Source organism: Halichoerus grypus, chromosome 4, assembly GCF_964656455.1.
Source record: "Halichoerus grypus chromosome 4, mHalGry1.hap1.1, whole genome shotgun sequence".
In the NCBI taxonomy this organism is placed as follows: domain Eukaryota; kingdom Metazoa; phylum Chordata; class Mammalia; order Carnivora; family Phocidae; genus Halichoerus; species Halichoerus grypus.
The window spans coordinates 115544736-115568049 of NC_135715.1; the positions used below are offsets into that span (position 1 = coordinate 115544736).

General features: G+C 37.6%; 1 long non-coding RNA gene across 1 annotated transcript in view; it reads left to right on the forward strand.

Annotated features, from left to right (window-relative positions):
- Positions 1–2392, forward strand: part of LOC118534842 (uncharacterized) — a 358905-nt gene extending 356513 nt beyond the window's left edge. The window contains exon 5 of the long non-coding RNA XR_013447137.1: positions 1268–2392. This is a non-coding gene — a long non-coding RNA (uncharacterized LOC118534842). The remainder of the gene's footprint in view (positions 1–1267) is intronic.
- Positions 2393–23314: the final 20922 nt, after the last annotated feature.

The following is a 23314-nucleotide window of genomic DNA, read 5'->3' on the forward strand; positions in this document are numbered from 1 at the left end:
TAACTATAATGAAACTTTCTACTTCAAACTGATTAAAAACCAATAAGTAGTGTTTCAATAATTTGTATTGCAAGAACCAATAGTGTGATTATGCTCATAAAGAAAAAAATATAGTCCCATGTTATTGAGCTCTTCGACCAATTAACAATGTTACATGTTTCAAAGTCAAATGGAGAGTTTCTTGCTCTATACACCATAATTGGTGTAAAGTCATGCCAAATCTTATTTAACTTCATATTTGGGCCATACTTTCTTGCACAGCTTTTTGTCTTTTTTCACACAGGGTGAAAACAATTTGCCTAAGGTATTACATAGACACTCCATTAACAATTGCACTGATTACAATCCCATCCTGCTTTCTGGCTTTGGCATCAGGTGGAACTGCTGGGCACCACCAAGAGAAGGTAGCTGCCTCCCCCAGTGTCACTGATGTCTGTGCATCTTCAGGATACAGTCTTCTCTGTTGGGGTTTATTCATCAATATCATCCCATCTACATCCTTTCTTTCTAGGAACTTACCACAAGTTCTAATCGATTGATTGTCTTCTATTAGTCTAGATTGTACAAAGAAAGAAAATCGATAGGATATCTATATCTGTATCTTTGTCTGTGTCTATATATTTACATCCCTCTCTGCTCTCTGCTTTCCTTCCTTAGTCTTCTTTCCTTAGTCTCCTTTCTTTCTTTCTTTCTTTCTTTCTTTCTTTCTTTCTTTCTTTCTTTCTTTCTTTCTTCCTTTCTTTCTTTTTCTTTTTTTTCTTTCTTTCTTTCTCTCTCTCCCTTCCTTCCTTCCTTTCAGAATTGGCTCATGTGACTACAAAGGCTGAGAAGTCCCAAGGTCTGTAGTTGGCAAGCTAGAGATCCAGAACCAATGATGTAAGTTTCAGTTCAAGTCCAAAGGCCTGGGAACCACGAGAGCCAATGGTTTAAGTTCCAGTGCAAGTTCAAAGACAGAAAACCAAAGTCCTGGCTTGGAGATAGACAGAGAGAGTGAATTCTCATTTACTCAGTCTTTTGTTCTATTCAGGTCTTCAACAGATTGGATGAGGGCTACCCATGTTACAGAAGGCAATCTTCTTTACTCAGTCTACCAATTTAAATGTTAATGCCATCCCAAAACACCCTCACTGACATACCCAGAATAATATTTAACAGATACCTGGGCACCTCCTAGCCCAGCAAAGTTGACACATAAAATTAACCATCATAGATCCCTTTCTCATTTTTGGTTCCGTTATATATTTAAGATTTATTTATTTATTTGCAGGTGGGGAAGAAGGGAAGTGAACCTCAAGCAGACTCCCTGATGAATGTGGAGCCCAAAGCAGGGCTTGGTCTCATGACCCCAAGATCACAACCTGAGCCAAGACCAAGAGTGGGATGCTCAATTCAATGGACTGTGCCACCCAGGTGCCCCAAGTTCCATTATATATTTTATGAAATTTCCTTGGGATTTCAGAAAAGAAATAAGTATAGTCCATGCTTTTTAATGAGAGTCATTGCTTGCTTCCTGGTGCTAGCATGGTAACTAACGTGATTACTTATTCTCCTGGATAATGTCTGCTGGTGTCTCAGCCCACTCTCTCTCAGACCCTTTGTGACCTCCCCTGTATTGAGGGGTTGGATGCCTAGAAACTGCATTCCACAAACTCTCTTGCTGACTGGTTCCTATTAAGTTTTGCCAGTAGGAAGCATTGCAGTGGAATTGCAAGAACAACAATGAAGGGGGACATCTTTCTGCTTATGGTTCCAGCAGGAGTGTGGCCCCAAAATGCAGGTGTCTGTGGGTGACTGTGACCTCCAACAGAGTCAGTGGGTCTGGGAGCAGCAGGAGACAGCAGTGGGGATGACGGATGACCACAGGCCCCAGTGGCATTGGTGGCAACCTCAGCAGCAGTGCATATTTCTGGACTCCTAAGTAGTGGCCCTTTTTCCCCCTTTATTCTTTCACCCAACCAAAATTTTGTAACCAATTTCTTTTTTATTTTTAAGATTTTTTATTTATTTATTTGAGAAAGAGAGAGAGAGCACAAATGGGGGGGAGGGGGGCGAGACAGAGGCAGAGGGAGAAGCAGACTCTGCACTCAATCCCAGAACCTGAGATCATGACCTGAGCTGAAGGCAGACATTAAACCAACTGAGACACCCAGGCACCCCATAACCAATTTCTTGTATTAAATTCACCTCTGATTAAAATTTTCAGGGCATTTCTGTTTTCCTGACTGATACATTCACTAACAATAACTTTCTGTCTTTCTTTGAGTTGATGTGAGGTATCTTCAAAACTAAGCATCAGCTCAAAGGAAAAATTAAGATAAGAGATAACCACTAACTTTTATTTAATGCTTGTTGTTTTCTACTCGCAATAACTCTGAAGTGATTATTGTTTTCCCCATTTTATGGATATATTTGGGTATATTTGGATATACTTGGGTATATTTATTTGGCCAAAATCACAGTACAGTACATACTCACTTTCAAATCAAATTCTGCTCTTTTGATGTGGGAAAATCTACTGATGTTTGATACAAATCCTAGCAAGTTGAGATGACATATGAATAGCTGGAAGTCCCTTTTATACTTAAATTTCCTTTACTAAGTGAGAAGCAGTCTAATCACTTTGTATTCTTACTTTGAAAAGACTGTTGGGCTTTGATTAAAATGGTCGAGAATTCAGTGTAGCTCTTCGATGCAGACAATTCAGGTGGTAGATATGCTGGTTATTCTAATAGTTTTCAGTCATTAATATCTTTTAATAGCATGGTTTATATGTTTATGGGTCAGAATACTGGATTAAAAAAAAAGAAAACCTTTTCTTAAAGGATTTTCCTCTTTCCATTAAAAGAAATAGCGTTAAGGGAAAGAAAAAGGAGGATCCTCTTACATATCATCACACGATAGTGCCACTGCACGCCACTGAAATTAGGAAGCAAGATTTCACCTGCTTGTAGGTTTCAGATAATAAAGACGAGCCAGAAACCTTGCTCATGTTGAGTTAAGGTGACATTTCCTAACTGAATATCCTCTCACCAACAAAGGAGGAAAAGGATCCGCTTAGGAAAGGTTTATTCATTGGGAAGGTTTTGGAAAAGTCACTCCAAGAAATTACCAACCATATCTTCTAGTTCTCAGCATTTCATGTGACACATTTTATAGACTGCCACCTTCCCTTTGGACTGCAATGTGCCAGCAAAGGTATTCTTAAGTAAAGAGCTCTTACAAATGTGTAAAAGAATAACACATTTTAAACATTTGTAGAGTTATACATGCATTTGTTTCCCTCTGCACACAGCCATATAACCTGGTTCTAAGAGAAACTGACTTAGGCGCAGGGATGTAATGATCTTTTCATGCATGCCTGGTTGCCTTTGCTATTTCTCTGCTCCTTGACAATCTTCCCCTCATAGGACAAAGAGAGCCTGAGTTAAGTAATTAGAAATGGACAGTGAACATCTACTGCTAGACTCTAAGAAGAATACTAAGCCCAGGAGTCATTGCTCTTGGGGCTGACCGTGGAGCATCAAGATCTTTCACTTTTCGATATGTACTTCTGAGTAATACTCCACCAGCTACCTCTCTATTTAAAGTTTTAAAATGGTGCCATATGTCATATTGTTTTACTTAGAATGAAAAGGAAAAGTCTTTCTTTTGAGACCAGTCATAAAGCACTGATGATGTGTTTGTATTAGATATATATGAGCAACAACCCCTCACCACTTAAGAAGAGTTGTTCCCTATTGCCCAAACCCCGCATTCAAATAGTCATAGGTACCAAAAGCGTCCTGGTACATGCTTTAATGGTTTTCATTTTGGCAAAATAATTTAGCAAGAGAGTAAGTTCAGTGTGACTTTCATTTGGAAGTTTTGATTACCCTTTACAGATTCATAGGAGTATTAGCATTAGTAATGGGAAGAATTCTAAAAGTAAGATTTGTGACTTTGGTAGTATTTGCAAAAAACAATAAAAAAAGGGGGGGATGTAGGGCTGTGTAAAGTCATAGGGCATTTGCCAGGTGATTCTTCCTCCTTTTAAATTGAAGTTCAGTATGTGTTTGGATCTATACAATCAATACATTGAGTTTTCTCTAAGATTGGTGTAATAGTTTTGTTTTGTTTTGTTTTTAATGGAAGCTATAATGTGCCAGGCAAAACTCTCATTTGAAAACATAATGTGCTTACCTAATAGCTATGTTTTACAGAATTCTTTCCCAGTTATGCTTAGTGAGACCTCCATGAATTTACTGAAAAGTATTTGAAATTTGAAATTTGAAAAGTATCAAATCCTTGCAAGAAGGTAGTGGGGACAGACAACTGTAAATGGCAGACACCCATATGACAAGTACATGGTAGAATTGGACTGCTCCTGAGCAATCGCACATCACAACACCTTCATTTTGCAAATTGCCTGAGGCCCAGTGGGGTGAAATGCCAAGTCAGTGTCACCTAAGTTGCTGTAGCAGAGCTGCATCTTAAAGCCGTATTTCAAAAATAGTGCCTTATTTAGTGTTACTATTTATGAAGGTTTTTGAATTGGCTGGAGGAGAAGTCTTTGAAACCTGAGATGCAGAGTGAGGCCTGGATACTAATCACATCATTCATGCTCCTGACTGAGTTAGGTTGCCCACGTGAAAACACAGGTTTCGTTTATGAGGGTTTAAGTTTGTAAACAATATATCTGAATGTCCCTTATAGAAGACATAGAAGCTCTGAGCATGGCAAACAATTTCCGGACCCAAAATTGAGACACATGTTGTAAAGCATGTGAGTATATTTAAGGGTATAATAAGACCATATATCTGAAACCAGAACCTTCATTTTTCTATTGTTAAAGTTATCTTGTAATAATTAATTAATTATCCTTGAAATAGTAAAGGCATGTAGGGAATTTCCATGCAAAACACAATGATGCTTGAACACATTTCTAGTTTATCCTCAGGACAATAGTCTCTTTAGCTATAGCATGTGGGAGCTGTCAGCTAGATGGTAGTAGCATGCCTCATTCATCAAGCTAACTCAAATAAAAGTCTGCGAAAGTCATGCACAGAAGGAGGAGAATGGAAGGAAGCCATAGGAAATAGGAAGGAGAGCATGTAAGAAAGCCAGAAATTCAGAGGGCAATATTCAGTCACCATCCACAGAAGAGAAGTGTAAATCTTTAAACCTTAGCTTTAGAGCTGGAATGTTTTCCCACTCATCTTTGAATTACTCAGGTAAAATGCCTGGTGCTCAGCTCTGTTTCCTGAGCTGCAGGACAAGGAGGTAGGAATGGATGAACTTGTGAAAGAACCCTCTGTGCTTCCCTAAAGGTCGTGAGCGTGGAGTTCACTGTGAATTAAATGCTGGTAAGATGAAGGGGAGAATATAGGCTCCAGAGTGTGAATTGCAGTCCAGAATGTCACCTTCTTCCTTTGTGCTGATTTGAGCTCCAGAGCATAGGACAAGGAGAACTTTCTTTAAAAGAAAAATATATATATATATATTTATTTATTTTAGAGAGAGAGAGAGCGCGTGCATGCATGGGGGGAGGGGCAAAGGGAGAGGGAATGAATTTCAAGTAGACTCCCCACATAGCATGGAGCCCAGTGCAGGGCTTGATCTCATGACCCTGACACCATTACCTGAGCCAAAATCAAGAATCAAATGCTTAACCAACTGAGTCACTCAGGCGCCCCAGGTGAGTGCTTTCTAAACTCAAAGGTATATTCCTCCTTGATGTTACATTCCAAGCCAAACAAAATTATCCAGAGTGTGATTTCCATAATGCAAGGCCAAAAGTCCTTGACAATCATAAGGAATGGGGTTTCTCTCTTCATGGATGTTAGCAGGTCCTTTTCTTAGCTCCAGACAGCTTCTATGAAAATGTGGCATTTGGGGCATAGCTTCCCTCTTTTCAATCTTATCCCCCTTTCCTTTCCTTTGCAAGTTAATTTTTCCCTCTAGATAAGAAGCAAAGCAGTTTGAAGGATTTGGCTGGACACTAATTAAAGGAAGCAGTCAAAAGCTAAAAAAAATGGACAGAGAAGAGTCCTTTGGGAACCCCAGTGGAAATACCTTTGCAGGAAATAGGAAACTCTACAAAGAGTTTAGGTGCGTGCCTTCTTCTGTTATTTCATCTTGCTTTTTTGGACTTAGGCAAGAGATCATATATAATGCCATTTCTGCTTCTTTCTGTCACACATAAGTGCAAGGAATGCGTTTGGACCTAAACTGGAAAGTGCTTAGGATAGGAAAGAGTAGGGAAAGTCGTTCAACTAATGTATCTAACCAATCATCTCCAAGTCAGAAATGAAAACCAACTGATTTTCTGAGAACCCCAACATGCAAGCTAATCTTTTCAAAATTATTTTTTGGAACAAGTATGAACAGAGATTAATATGAAGAGATACAGTTTTCACTTTTTCTCTGTTTCTGTCTGTCATGGTAACCGGAGCAAAGGCAGTTAAAGCTGGGTGCTGGCTGCTGAGGAGCAATTCCTCCTTGTCCCAGCGTGTCTGTCTGAAGGTAGAAGGTTGCTTGTTAAACTCAGGAACATATCCAGGGATCTAATTTAAGTGCATCAGCCTCCTAGCATGTTGATTTGGAATTTTATACTGGTGAAGCTGAAACCATGGGAACTTTATGAAATCATGTTTTACTCTCACTTGCAACTTGCAAGTGCCTCCTCTCTCTCATCTCCCCTTATTCACAGACACGTACATTTTGGTACTTTTACTATTATTCTTTTAATCCTTTGAGCAAGTGATTTTGTTTTTTGTCACAGTATTCTTGTTCTCCTGAAGTTGCTTTCATGTCAGCAAGATGGTAAGGCTGTTTGATGGACGATATATCAGAGAGGAGGTACTTGGCTAACTCATTCCTTATTACTCTTGGAATGTGACAAGCTTGAGTTTCATTCCATAGAGTTTACACAGCTGCACATAAGGACACTGTTTAAGACTTTAGAGTTCAATCACTCAGCAAAATCATTCAGTCAACAAACATTTACTGGACATCTACTCCATTGGTAGTACAAGATATCTAGAGTTGGTGTTGGAATATATTACTAATCCACAGAGAAAGAATTTAAGCTCAAAAACTTTTAATATTTATCAAATATTATAGATAATTCTTTAGGAAGTATTCAGAGGAGATGACTATATTATGAAAAGGTCTATGTAAAATTGTGCATCTTTTGTGGAGTGAAAGACACAAAATCTAAAGAAACTTGCAGTCAAGTATCAGGAATCCCACTGCATCCCCCAAATAGAACAAATCCAACAAACAAATACACAAAAGCATTAACAGGCTTTCTTTAGAAATACAGGGTTGATGTATTTGATGGTACAGATATGCTTTGCATAAAAAGTAGAACAGAGATATGAGAACAGCTGCCCTATAAGAGGTTGACTCACTGGGTCAACATAGGAGCATAGCACCAAGCCAAGCCACAGACTCTATGTAAGTCTATGTCAAGAGTTGTCAAGAAGCGTTTGTACTGCCTGTGGTCTGGGGGACACTTGTTGCCATTGTGCTGTGCAGCCTAAGGATAGTGTTCATTCTCACATGTCATAATACCAGCTGCCTTCTGAAGCGTTACTGTGCCAGGAACTGCTCTGGACAACTTAGGCATATTTTCTCATTGAATCCTCACAACCACCTTTGGGGGTAGTTAGTCCTCACTCTGTTTTGCAGATGAAGAAATTAAGACTTAATTTAGTAATGTTCCCAGTGTCAAACAACTAATAAGCAGCAAGGTTAGGATTCCAATCTTGGTCTTACTCGAAATTCATGCTCATATCCACAACATATACTTTCATCAACTTGTAAGAGCTTATCCTCCTTGACATCATGTCTGATTTTCTGAGCAGACACTTTAGATTTATGTATAACTAAAGTAGGTAAAAGCATTTAGAAACATGATGCATCTTTACATGGATTTGCTGTTACTCTTTCCCTTCTTTGTGTTCCCCCATAACGTATTTCATTTCTATAGAGTTATTACTTTATATGTTTTTATCACTCAACATGACTATTTTCCTGCTCTAGGGTATAGCCTGATAAATAAATGATTATTGAATGAATATTTTCCCAAAATAATAGTTGATTCTTACTCATCATCATCAATATCAAAAATGTTTTTATTTTGTGTTTGTCTGTAAAACCAGATCAATCATGGTTAGGTTCATTGCAATGTGTAGTCTAACTTTTGGCTGATGAAAAGCTTCTAAAGGGGGCAGAGAACTACACCTCAGTTTGTGCCTGTGTTCTCAGAATCACATTTTAGTGTTTGACAAATAGTATGTGCAATAATTATTTGTTGAATGATTTAATCCTCATCATTACCTAAAAAATAATAAACATTTATTCTGTAACAATTATGTGTAAAGCACTAAGCTAAGAATGGAATGCTGGAAAACATAATACTAGTAGGCAACATTTGCCGTGTGCTGTGTATGGTGCCGAGTACTTTCTTTCCATGTTGTATTGCAGTGAATCCTCCCAAAAACCTCATAGGCACTTTGATGCTTCAATGTTGGAGATGGGAAAACTGACTTCTAAAGAAGTTAAGCAAATTCTTTTCCCCAGGTCCCACTGCTAGTAAGTGGTAGAGCCCGGATTCAAACCTAGGCCAGGTATTGTAACACCCAATAGTTCTTCTTTTTTTTTAATCTAGTTGTCTTTATTAAATGATTTATGAATTGGACAGCACCCCATCTAAAGAGGTGCTCCAAGGAGTTGTGCAAAATGTAAGGTTTTTATAGGAAGGAGGGTGGGACAAGAAAGTTATAAGCAAAAGAAAAGAAAGGATTGCTCCAGGCAAGGGAACTTTCCCTTAGGCAGGAGGACAGAGGGTCTTATTATGCAGATTACCGCATCTTCCTTTGGGGAATGGAAAAGATCCATGTGACAGATTACCTCTTTGGTGCTTATCAGAAAATTCCTGATTGACAGGATAAGACTTATGGTTCTGGGGGAGGTTGAAACTGCAATCAGGAATCAGGTTCGGTGTTAAGCCCTGGTTTGGTGACTTGGCCTGGCCCAAGTAATGCCATTTTGGGCCTGTGGTGTTTTTGTTTTTGTCTTTAACAATTACCCCCTTTTGATCTAAAACCCAACTGTTGTTTTGATTTTTAGAGATTTACTTATTTATTTTAGAGGGGGGGGTGGGGGAGGGGAGGTAGGGGAGGGGCAAAGGGAGAGGGAGAGTGTCTCAAGTAGACTCTGCGCTGAGCACAGAGCCTGCCATACGGCTTGATCTCACAACTCTGAGATCATGACCCTGAGATCATAACCTGAGCCAAAACCAAGAGTCAGACGCTTAATCAACTATGCCACCCAAGTGCCCCTAAAACCCAACAGCTTTAATTGGGTAGAAGTTCTCTTACCTGGCATTGAGATTTTCATTTATTTGGGAAATCACCAAAAAATGGTCCATAATAAATAATTATGTTTTCTCGTAGCTTAAAACATAAATCCACAAGAATTCACCAAACTTTTGCTGTAGAGTCAAGCTTTGCTATTGTATCTGGATCATTCCCTTGGAATCTTATACTGTTTTTCTTACACACATCAGACCCATGATGCATTGTCTACAATTTCCAGTTTCAGTTTCTATTAAGTAGACACAGAATTTAATTTGAAAAACAATTTTCAGCATAAACTCTTTCCAGATTTTTATGATTTTTTTCTAATTCTGTTCAGTTGCTTCATAAACACTGAATCCAAGAGCATTTTTTTAAATGGCCTCTATTTATCAAATTTTTCCAAAGCCCTTAACCTATTCTCACATGAAAAACCTATCTTTTTGAATGTTTATTTCATAGGTGTACTCATAAGATTCAATTATTTAATTAAAAAAGCAAAAATTTCTGTCATAAATGGATCTGGAAATGAGTACAACCAAGTCTTGATCAGCAAATAACTCCATAGGGAGAAGCAGAGGTAGACAAGAGAGTAGCTAATAATCATGGACATTCAGAGTCTTGAGCCTTCGACTAATGCTTTCAGAGGCAATAGGACATTAATTAATTGAGTAGAGTTTACTTAAGCAAACTTCTATTGTTTTACTCACATGCATTTAGCAAACACTGATGTAACATTTACTATGTGCCGGTCACTGTTTCTTGTGCTTTACAAATATTAATTCATTTCATCCTCAAAACTACTCTCTGGGTACATACTATTATAATCCCATTTTACAGAGGAGGAAGCTGATGATCCCAGAGGTTAGCTACCTTGTCCAAGGTCATATACCTAATAAGCAGTGGAGCCAGGATTTGATCCAGGTTCATGCTCTTGACCCTGTAACCCCGGGCCTATCAAACAAAAATCATTGTACTTCCTCTTTAAAAGCTTACAATCCAGATAAAAAAGTTCATGTATGTTCTCCATACAAACTTGCATATGGTAATTACCTAATGAGGGGTGCAGGAGTTTATGACATTTTCTCTAGTGGTGTTCACTAAAGATGTGAATGAATTTTTAGTCAGCATTTGATAAGCCTCTCTTTTATAGAATCTAGTTTTCTGTTTTCTTCTTTCCTTCCTTAAATGATAATCGTGCACAGGGGTCTTGGTTTTCTTTTGTTAAGCCACTTTCTCTTATCTCTTTAAAACCATTTCTTGTACATGTTACTGTTCTTTATGGCTTCCAGGCCCGGCAGTGATAATGCAGAGCACGTGTGGGAGGCCAGCAGGCTGGAGGAGCACACTAGAAATTCTCCGGAATGTTGTCTTGGGGGAATTCCTCAATCCTTTTATCTCTTTCTCATGGGTTATGCATAGTAATCCCCACAACTTCCTGAGATTCTGGGTTCACGGTCATAGAGTAATTTTCATGTCCTAATCAAACCACACGCTTTAATCTGAGGCAAACATCTTTACTTTTGATGCCACATGAAATACTCGTATAATCATTATTTATAGGCCCATAAGAGAGGGTAAATGGATCTGAATTCTTAACAACTTTTGACTGGCAATGACCTCCTCCCCTCAGAAAGTGGCTATGAGCCATCAAAACACACATGTGTAATTTGTATAAAAAAAGTTTGTGTTGCATTTTTTAAAACTAATTACTATTTATTTTAACTAGGTAATATTCACATTGCTCAAATAGCAGAAGTACAAAATTTCTATAGAAAGTCTTCCTCCTAACTGTCCCGAGCTACCTAACCCCCATCCCCAGGAAGTACACACCATTCCTGGTTACAAGGAACATTTTTAAAATAAATATTTAAATGGTCTGACATGCCTTCATCAGTCAGATTAATGGCTACAAATAGCTAAGATGAATATTTAATGCCACATTTGAACTAAAATATTGCTTCAAAATATCAGATTTTCTGGAATCTTCTTAGCATCCTATTAATTCTGAGAAGAGCTGATAGAAAAGAATTTTAAAATAAGAATACAAAGGCATGGTCCAGCATTTGGACTATGAGAGATGACTTTTCTACCTGGAACACATATTATAATGCATATTTTTGTTATCATGATGAACTGAAGTTAGATGATAGTAGCATTAACTGGAAGAGAATTGAACTGCATTATTTAATGCTACCTCTAAGAAATTTTGAATTTTGTACCTTGACTCAATTATGGATGTAATTAGGGGTCTTGTAAAAGCTGACAAATATCCTTAGAAGTCTGCATGCAGATGATTTAGAATAAGTTGTTCCAAGATGGATCAGTAATGACTGCTCCCATAGATAGGACCTCCCTTTCCCTAGTTACAACACCCAGAAATGTGTAAACACTGGCAGGTCATCTAGTGCACTCAGAAACAATCACGCAGAGAAACAAAAGCGTAAGACCACAACAATCTCTGTGGCTTACAGTGATCACCACATAAGCAGGAATGGAAAGAGCCTTAGACATGCCCCAAATGAGAGTCAAGATCAAAAGCTGTTTTTCAAAGATTTTATTTATTTATTTGACAGAGAGAGATAGAGCAGGAACACAAGTAGGCGGAGTGGGAGAGGGAGAAGCAGGCCTCCTGCCGAACAGGGAGCCCAATGCAGGACTTGATCCCAGGACCCTGGGATCATGACCTGACCAGAAGGCAGACGCTTAACCCACTGAGCCACCCAGGCACCCCAAAAGTTGTTTTTCAATAAGGATACGCATCCTTACCTATACATTTCATTGGTGCTTTAAAATAAATAGTAATTAGTTAAATTTCTTTTGGAAGTTTAGAACCCAAAGCCTTACCTGTACTCAGTTCTGAGTTGCAAAAATGAAAGATTGGCCAAGTTCTAAAGAAGCCAGGTTCTAAAGCTTGGATTTTTAGGGCGGTCTTTGTTTTTAATTTTTGATTCATGTTGTTATGGAGTCAGAATAAGGGTGCTGTGGAGGAGGGATGACATAAATACCAAATGGCTTCTCTAAGGGTTGTGTGTAAGTATTTTAACACTAATTTCCCAGGAAAAATATACATGGAAGCACTTCTGCTCATATTGCTATGGTTTGTCTATTCCATGACCTTTGTTGAAACATCTATGTAGTATCACTTCGGCAAAAGATATAAAGCAAGGACTTGGTCCTGATTTCCAACTGATGTGGCTCAGATGAATCTCATCAAAATTTCTATGCAACATTAAATCAGAAGAGCTTTGTTTTTAATGAGCAAATTGGCTAATATTGTATAATATTTTGACTACTCCCTGTGCGGGCATCCTTAAGGAACCAGATTATACTCAGCTCTGGGATGGACTTGGCTTATTTTCAAATACATAGGACTTGCCTTTCACATATCAAGACAGTGTTTCGTTTTGTGTTCATGATGGTGTAATCCTCAGGTTAAACAGGCTCTAAGATGTTTACAAATCTCCATTGTGAAAAAGAATGTGATGGATAGTAATAATTCATGTTTTATTTTTCAGAGGACACTGGATTTCATAAGAAAGACCCTCAAATGTGAGCCAGGGCTGCCTGTACACAGCAGCAAATTTAACTTTTAATTATGAGTAATCATCCTTATGGGGGGCAAAAAATGCATTATTGGAATCCACAGAGTCTCCCAAACTCATTTATTGATTATGTTATCCTTGCCCACACCCAACCTGATCATTTTTTTAAGGTTGCCTTATGCAAGTTTAGAAGGTATAAATTTTATTTCCTTTGATTTCTGCTCTTCTTAGCAGCAGAAACAAGCAGCAGAAAGGGGAACCAGGAGTTGAATGTGCTTAGAAGGATTCACAAACTTGATTTTAAAAATGCCTGAGAATGTTCATGATTTGATTAGGATACCGAGTCTCATGTTATAAATACTACATTCTGAAAATCATATATCCTGAGTGTTGCTGATTGCCAGATTTAAAATAACAACTTGTGTCTGGGGCTTGGTGCTATGATGGCATTTATTTTACTGTGGCCATCATTATCATCATCATCAACATCATTATATAAAATCACAGTTTGCCATGTCAGATATGACCCCAATTTAGGCTTTGCCCAGGCTGAAATGACCCCTGTCTATTAACAGTTACATGTATATCTGTATGCTCCAACCTTCAAAGGATTGTTTTCATGACTCCAACAAACTGATCTTACAATTTAGGGTCAGTGACCCCTGGTGAGCAGTATAGCTTCCATCATGATTTATGCAACAGCATAGTTTATTTGAAATGAAACAAATGGAAAAATGGAACAATTGAAATGAGATGAAAACAAACAAAACTTAAATAGTTACTGAGCACCTGCTATGCCTCAGGCATCCTGCTGGGTGTGAAATATGAGGATAAACCAGATTTGCACTGTCCCTGTCCCATGGAGAATATGGACCATTGGGGAAAAAAGGAAAGATAATCAGGACTCTTCTAGGGAAGGTATAAAGATCTGTGCAAATACATAGCTGGACACCTTACCCAGGCTTGGCAGGTGGGGCATCAAGGAAGGCTTCACCAGGAAAGTCTTGCTGATTTGAGACATTAAGAGTCTATAATAGTCAAACATGAGAGGCTGGGGAATGAAATAGTAATTCTAGGAAGGTACTGAGCCTAAAGGAAGCAAGAATGTCCCCAAAAATGAAAGGTAGTCAGTGTAATGAATATAAGGACAGGGGAGGGGAAGTGGTGAGCAATGAGGCTAGGAAGGAGAGCAGGGTCCAAAGTAGATCATTCAGGGACTTATTCAATTTGTTAATGAATTTGGACCTTATTCTAAGAGCAATGGGAAGGCACTGAAAAGTTTCAGGGAAAAAAATAATATTATGTTTATACTTTCAAAATTTCAGTGTCTGGAGTAGAGAGAACAGAACAGTGGTACATCACTTAGTGAGGAAACAATTAGAGCAGTCTAAGTGAAAGATGATGGATGCAATGATGACAGAAAGGAATAAATGAGTTTTAGAAATATATGCCAAATAGAATTGTTTCTTTAATTTCTCTTCCTGCTACTTTGTTTCACTAGTGTACAGATATGCAACAGAAAGAAAGCAATTTCAGAAAATAATTTAAGATTTAAGAAAACAATCCATTTACAATTGTACCAAAAATAATAAAATACCTAAGGGATAAACTTAACCAAGTAGGTGAAAGACCTATATATCGAAACTATAAAACACTGATAAAAGAAACTGAAGATGACACAAACAAGGTGAAAGTTATCCCATGCTCTTGGATTGGAAGAACAAAGATTGTTATATGTCTATACTACCCAGAGCAATCTACAGATTTAAGGCAATCCCCATCAAAATACCAACAGCGTTTTTCATAGAACTAGATCAAATAATCCTAAAATTTGTATGGAACTGCAGAAGACCCCAAATAGTCAGAGAAGTCTTGAAAAAGAACAAAACTGGACATATCACAATCCTAGGTTTCAAGATATATTACAGAACTGTAGTAATCAAAACAGTATGATACTGGCAGAAAAATAGACACATAGACCAATAGAACAGTTTAAGAAATCAAGAAATAAACCCACAATTATATGGTCAATTAATCTTCAACAAACCAGGAAAGAACATCCAATGGGAAAAGGACAGTCTCTTCAACAAGTGGTGCTGGGAAAATCAGACAGCTACATGCAAAAGAATGAAACTAGACTACTCTCTTACACCATACACAGAAACAAACGCAAAATGGATTAAAAACCTGAATGTGAGACCTGAAACCATAAAACTCCTAGAAGAAAACATAGGCATCAGCTACAGAAACATTTTTCTAGATATGTCTCCTGAGGCCAGGGAAACAAAAGCAAAATTAGACTATTGGACTACACCAAAATAAATCCTTTTGCACAGCAAAGGAAACCATTAACAAAACAAAAAGACAGCCTACAGAATGGGAGAAGATATTTGCAAATGAAAATGCCTTTCTTTCTAATTCTTAAATATTTTGAATTTATGCCAGTTCTTAATATTCAAAATTCTTGTTTAGTATATTCCTTTTCAACTTAATCCATTTGTCTTAAATGAAAAAGTCGAATGTTTCTTCTAAGGGCATATTTGGCTCCACAAATATGTGGCTTTGAGCCATTTTGGCATCAAAAGCCTTTTAGATTGCTGGTTTACACAGCCAACAAGGAGATAGTACTCCCGCTGCTCAACACTAATGAGAAGAAAGATTCGGATATGCCTTGATACCTTTCCTAATATCTTGTCTCTCTCTCCACTGAGAGATAGATGAGCTACCTTAAAGTCTAACTATTTAAACTTCTTGATTTACAGATGAAGAAATAAATGCTTAGAGAATTATTATTGTATGTCCCAAAACATAGAATATATAAGTGAAAGAATGGGAGCCAGAACCCAGATCTCAATAGCATATTTGGTGGCATATCCCACATTTCCCTATTGAATACACACCTCTTCATGTTGAGGGAATCCCCTTCTACTCAGGAAGGTAAGGTTACTCTTCTATAATGTCTGCTCATATTAAAGGCCTCTCTATGGGATCAAACACAAACTATTTCAGCAGGAGTGCTCCTTAGAATTAGTTTTGACAGACTTTGTTTCCCTACTAAACTAAGGCCATGCTAACACTTCTATCTAATAAGTTAACCAAGAATTTAAATAGAGATCTGAAAGAGTTCAATGATTGCAAGCATTGGGCAAGTTTCCCTAAATGTGTTGGGCAAAAACTTAGCCAGACTGTAGATACTGGGATAATTCTGTTCCACAATAAGAAGACACTCTAGACATTAAGTAGGAAATATGATTGTTAGAAATCCTTCTGTTGTTATAGTTAAAAAAAAAAAAAAAAAAAAAGGAAATATTGTCAGGAGGAAAACTGGCAAAGAAAAAGTTGAAAACAATAACACTAGAACCAAGATGACAGTCTTCACTGTTGCAATGAGTAGATTTGGGTGCAACATAAGTATAAATATAAATATAAATATAAATATAAATATAAATATCACACATAGGCATGCACACACACACACACGCACATACACCTTTAGTTGCAAGAAACAAACCAGGGGGGAAAAAAAAGAAATGTTCCCTGTATGGCTCCTTCAAAAGAACTGGCTCGAAATTTTCCACATACCATTGATTGATCCCATGAGTGATAGGTTCTGTAAAATCAACAATGACTTTATATTTTAGTGGCAACTTCATACTTGCTTCAAAATTTAGAGATTGACAAAATCTTTGATAGGTTTTACTTGTCTTGTCTCCATTTTTACTTTGGTTGTGTAATTTAAACCACATATACCTATTTGTTTAGTCAAATCTTTCTATTAAATATTACTTTTTCACTAAATACAGTGTACAGAGGAAAGATAATATTCATATGAATAGGCTAAAAGAAAAAATTCATATGAATAAACCCATACACAAATATTGTAGAGAAAATTAAATCATTTTCTAAATAAAAATATTAAATAAAAAAATGACAAGAATGTAATATTCAATGACATAAAAATACCAAAGAAATTAGACTCATTTTGGAGGGATAATCACAACTGAATCTGTATCATTCAACTCGGAGTTCATTAGACAAAGCTGGAAATGGAGCCGGACTGAGAGCGTTCTGCTTGTTGTGTAGTGTTTCCTTGGTTCAGTATATGACAAAACACTACCCAGATAATATGTGACAATTGCCTATTTTCTAAAGGGTCGAATGTGGACAACCAGGATTTTTGTTTGCTTGTTTTACTTTGTTTTAAACAAGAATGGAGTAGCCTTAGAAACAGATATATTCTAAGAATTGAAGACATAATATAAAACTAAACCACGTCACAGAAACTGCTGGTAATAGTTTAATATGAATGAAAATATCCTACTAAAATCTTTGTTCACTGTTAATAAATACTGGCTTATTTTGTACACAGGTTTACAATGTCCAAAGTGCTTTTACTTGATATATCTCTTATTTTTATAACCTTCTGTTGAAGTAGTCAAGAAGTCATAAGCATCAATTTTTATATGGAGAAACTGAGGCTCAAAGATTAAGTGTTCTAAAAGACCATCTGAATCTTAATACAGAGCATGTGGCATTTTGACATTATTCTGGAAAAACTCATATTGCTTCTGACTTAACTCATTTACCCTGGTTGTATTTGTTAGATCAGGATACATCTTCATGTAAAGATTGAAACGAAACATATAACTGTATCATTAATATTGATTAGTTATGCTTTAATGCATTCTACTCTCTATTTTTATAATACCAAAATTACGCCATAAAATTGAAACTGTAGTCTTCAGATTTTTTTGTTTACCCCCACATTAGCAGTTAGCCTAGATTTGGCGCATTTTTCCCCGGTGCAAGAGGAGGGGTCCCTTCTGAGTATAGGTGATTAAAGGAGTGTATTATCTGTGATGGGCTTAAAAATAAGATTACAATAAGAAATCAAACTACAAGCCAGTCTTCCTTTTATTAGTAGTATACTCCAGCAACTCTAAATAATGTCAGTGATAAAATACTCCCCTCTGTCAAGGTGGACTAATCCCACAGTCCCAGCCCATCCCACCACCCATTTCCCACTGTCATAGCCCATGCATCATGTATGACATTTGAACTTCTTTATCAGAGTCCACCCCAAGATAATCTACGTTGTGTAGTTTAAAGTGGCAAGTACTATTTTTCCTTTAATCTTCCATGTCAGTGAGAAGCTGCAACTCATGGGAAACACACATCTCCATATTCTGTCTTCTCAGTAATAATGCTTTCCCAAAGATACACCTTTATCAAATATTATATAGTTTAATTTTATAGGAAAAGTTTATAATATAATTTATATGACCACTAAAATTTACAAATGCAACAGAAAAAAATAAACTTAATGAATCAAGAAGAACCCTGGTTAATGGTCATTGTGTGCATTGCCTATTGCTGTTATGAAAACCACTACATAAAGGGAAAATTAACTTCGAACAGTTAAGTGTGAAAAATATGATGAATTAAGACTTGAAGGTCTGTGAAGGAACACCAAGACTACACACACACACACACACACACACACACACACAAAGTATAATCACTGGAACTTAAATAAAATTACTAATTAAGGCCAAGTCACTTTAGTTCTTCTTCTCTTTTGGTAAAGTTAATTATATACTGATATTATAGAAAATCACAGTATCTTGATTTCAGGAAGCAGTTGACAGTATCTCTAGTTATATACCTATGGATAAGGGAAAAACATGTACAGTTGACCCTTGAGCAATGCAGGGGTTAGGAGCACCAACCCCCTGCACAGTCAAAAATCCACATATAACTTTTGAGTCCCCCAAAACTTAACTATTAATAGCCTACTATTGACAGGAAACTTAACTGATAACATAGTCAACTAACGCATATTTTGTACATTTATATGTATTATATATTGTATTCTTAGAATAAAGCAAACTAGAGAAACGAAAATGTTACTAAGAACATCATAATGAGGAAGAGAAAATTTATGTACAGTACTGTACCTTATTTATTGAAAAAAATCTGTGCATAAGTGGACCCATGCAGTTCAAACTTGCGTTGTTCAGGATCAACTGTAAATTGGAAGACTACTTCTGGTAATAAGAGAGTGGGTAATTCAACCAACACTCCTGTTACACTTGCAAAGCTGAACGAAATATTTTTTAAATTTCTTAGATGAGGGCGCCTGGGTGGCTCAGTTGGTTAAGCGACTGCCTTTGGCTCAGGTCATGATCCTGGAGTCCCTGGATCGAGTCCCGCATCGGGCTCCCTGCTCGGCAGGGAGCCTGCTTCACCCTCTGACCCTCCCCCCTCTCATGTGCTCTCTCTCTCTCATTCTCTCTGTCTTAAATAAATAAATAAAATCTTTAAAAAAATAAAAAAAAAATAAAAAATAAATTTCTTAGATGACATTGGGGATGTAACAAAATAGGAAAGAATCCTGGCAGAAAATCTGGCAGAAAACTGATGCCCAGAGGAAGGGAAGTCAGTATTTTGGAGTTGTTCTTCTCCTAGGTACACTTGCCAGTTTCAGTGGGAGTTGCAGAGAGCCTAAAAGACTTGATGACCCATTTTTGACAACATGAAAGGCTCTTGAAGGCTTCATGTTAAGTGAAATAAGTCAGACAGAGAAAGACAAATACTGTATGATATCATTTATATGTGTTATCTAAAAAAGCCGAACTCATAGAAAGAGAGATTAGCATGTTGGTCACCAGGATCTGGGAGTAGGGGAAAGAGAAGATATTGGTCACATGGTACAAACTTCCAGTCATAAGAATAATAAGTTCTGGAGATCTAATGTAGAGCACGGTGATTGCAGTTAATACTAATGTATTATATAACGGGAAGTTGCTAAGTGAGTAGATCTTCAATGTTCTCACCAAAGAAAAGAAATGGTAACTATGTGACCCAATGGAGGTATTAGCTAATGCTATGGTGCTAATCATTTTGCAATATAGAAATGTATCAAATCAACACGTTCTATACCTTAAACTTACATGACATTGTATGTCAATTATATCTCAATAAAGCTGGGGTTGGGGGGAGACTTCATGGTGCTTTTGAATATCTCACTAAAGTAGTTGGACAGGAATTAATATTTCCACATTAGGGAGTCCTGATAAAAGCCTTTCACTTACAGTTGGAATCATGAACATTGAGACCCTAGAAATAATAGTAAATTGTAAGTCGACAGATTGTACTGGAGGCCGCAGCACAATTTTGAATCACCTCTATCCTTGAAATTGGTAAAATCGGAGAGACCTAACAGGAGGGAATATAATGTCACTCAGGCCTCAGATGATTTCTACAAACATTTTTTGCTGATAAAATGAATAGCAACAAACCAAAGTAACCAGACATAGAAGGAAACAAGCCAACATGTGTAGACATTAATAGAAACAACAAACAAACGCAACTACGGAACCACAGGGCCTCCAGATAACAGAGGCATCAGATACAGATTTTAAAGCAATTTTTCTTACTATATTAAGAGAAGTAAAGACTTAAAATTTCAACAAAGATCTGGAAACTAAGAGAACCAGATTATAATAGTAACACTAAAAATATAATAACTAAAAGTAAGGTCTAAATGAATGGAGTTAATAGCTGATTACACTCAGCTGGAGAATAGAGAACTGGAAATTAGAGAGAAAAAGAAATCCAGAATGAAGCATAGAGTGGTAAAAGGGTGGGAGACAGAATAATGGGTATGGGACATACAGACATATTGAAAAGATATAATAAATGTTTATCAAAGTCCTATAAGGAGAGAGGAGGAAGAATAGGATAGAATGAGCAAATGAAGAAATAATGGTTGTGAATTTTCTAAAACTGATGGGAGACATTAAAAAATCTGTGAAACTTCAAAGCAAATAAATAAAAAGAAATCCACATCTAGACAGATCAAAGCAAAGTTGCTGAGAACCAAAAACAATGGTAAAGTCTTAATACTATCAAAAGCAAACAAAAACAGATTTTTTAAGAGCAAAAATTTGACTAACAGCTGACTGCTTCCCATGTTAATTCAATAAAATACTAAAAAAAAATTCCAACATGATTTTCTTGTTTGTTACTGTCTTTGAAACACTGGTGTTTTGAAAAGCTGATTCTGAAATTTGTATGGAAATGCAAAGAAAATAAAGGTATGAGGTATTGTTCTCTTAAGTATCAAGTCTTACAAAGCTGTAGTAACTAAGACGCTGTGATCTCCGCACAAAGATGAATAGACAAGTAGAAGATTAAAGAGATTAGAAGCAGTGTCTCTCCATACATGGATTCTTGATTTATGAGAAAGTGACTACAGAACAGTGAGAAAACATGGTTTCTTAATAAACAGTCCTGGGGAAACTGGATATCCATAGAGATAAATGGATGTTACCCCCCTTACCTCATACAATACAAAAAAATTAATTCTAGATTCATTTGAGATCTACATATTAAAAAGGTAAACAAGGTAAAGTTTCTATAAAGTAAAATAGGAGATTATCTTCATGATCTGGATAGGGAAAGAATACTTACAGAAAGAGAAAAATGGATAAACTATCTTAAAATTAAGAACTTCTGTTCATTAAAAGACACCACAAGGAGTAAACAACACAAGCGAGACATAGAACAAGACATAGTGTATGATTCCATTCATACAAGCTTCGAAAAAAATAAGCAAGGGGCGCCTGGGTGGCTCAGTCGTTAAGCATCTGCCTTTGGCTCGTGTCGTGATCCCAGGGTCCTGGGATCGAGCCCCACATTGGTCTCCCTGCTCAGCGGGAAGCCTGCTTCTCCCTCTCCCACTCCCCCTGCTTGTGTTCCTGCTCTCGCTGTCTCTTTCTCTGTCAAATAAATAAATAAAATATTTTTAAAAAATAAGCAAAACCAAACTCTTGTGCTCAGGAATATATAGTTATGTGATAAAACTATAAAGCAAAGCAGTGACTTCCATAAAACACAGACCAGTGTCTATCTCTGGAGTTGAGATGAGGAGGTTATGATTAGGTAGTGTCTGGGAGAGGAGTTTCTATTCTTGACGTGGGCAGAAATTACACAGTTGTTTACTTTGTGATAATTTATTAAACTGTATGTTTTTGGGAGGGGCACTTTTCAGTATGTATTTTATATTTCACAATATAAAATCTTCAAAATAACAAAACAACAAAAACATATGGACTGGCTGAATGACCAGAACAAAATAGAACAAATTAGCGGATTGATACCCACTTACAGGTATCTGGTGGTATTCTCAGTTCTCTGCTCTTAATCTGAAACTGCCAATGTTTGGGTTTATGATTTAGATGACATGAAGGAGCCATGACTATGAAATTTCCAGAAGCATAAAACCTAGATAGAGGACAGAATCGAGATTCAAAATGGTCTTGACAGACTTGTAATTCTAGCCCCAAACCAATAAGAGCAAGTGTATCCGGGACGAGGTAGGCATAACACACCAAACTCTGGGGGTTGGGGGGGTGGGACAGAGAAAGCCCCAGGGCTCGCTGCCAAGGAGTATGTCACACGGTTCCTGTGGAAATGTTAGATGAGGTTCCTGAGTTGATCTGGCTTTGGGAAGCCCATGAATAAGTAGCTCTTGCATTCAAAGGGCAATTAAAACCCCCACCCAATTGCAGGAACCTGTACAATTAATCCTCAAAAAGGATCAGCAAAGGGACCGTACAAAGCACACACACGGAGCCTTCAGGACTGAAAACCTGAGAGCAGCTGCAACAGCCCAGAGTTCTTCTTATTCTCCAGCAAACTGGGCAACCGGGGAAAGCAAAGGTCAGTACTGCAAGATGGTTCCTCCGAGCAGTCTCACAAAGAACAGCTCACTGAGAACAGTAATATATCCTGAATCAGGGCCCACAACCTTCATTGCCGTCATCCAGGGACACAGAAGAGGGGAGTCAGAGGAACAAGAGCAGAAATGGCTGCCTCTTACCAGCCTCACAATCATGGCTGGAGAATATAAGACTACATAATAAAGTGTTTATAGTTCTCACTACACAACCGAATCCCACCATCCTTGTCAAATCCTCCAGCCATACCCATAAAGCCTTGACTTGACCTCTTCCAGGTGTTGTTAAACACAGATCCTGGAACTTGCTGGACGGGTGCAGGCCCGACTCTGCACTCCACGTGAGCAAGAGGAGGTCAGCAGCCCTGCTTCAAGAATTCTGCCAACAGTCTTAAGTCCTTTCTGGCTCAAGTCAGGGGTGTTAGTAAATCAGTTACACCAGCATGGTAGAGATGAAAACCAGCCCAAAGACTTAGCAGCTGCTCTGCTTGTCTGAATCCCAGCTCTGGCACCACAGGGCCCCTGACCATCCTGGTTCGTTCTGAATCCCCAGGGCTGAACCGTGAGAACCACTTAGTAATTCCTGATGAAGGAGAGAAGCAATGCGGGCAGGCACAAAGGAAAGGAAAATCTGGTAAAAATGTCCCGCGATGGAAAACTGGCCATACCTCTAGTTTAAGACAACA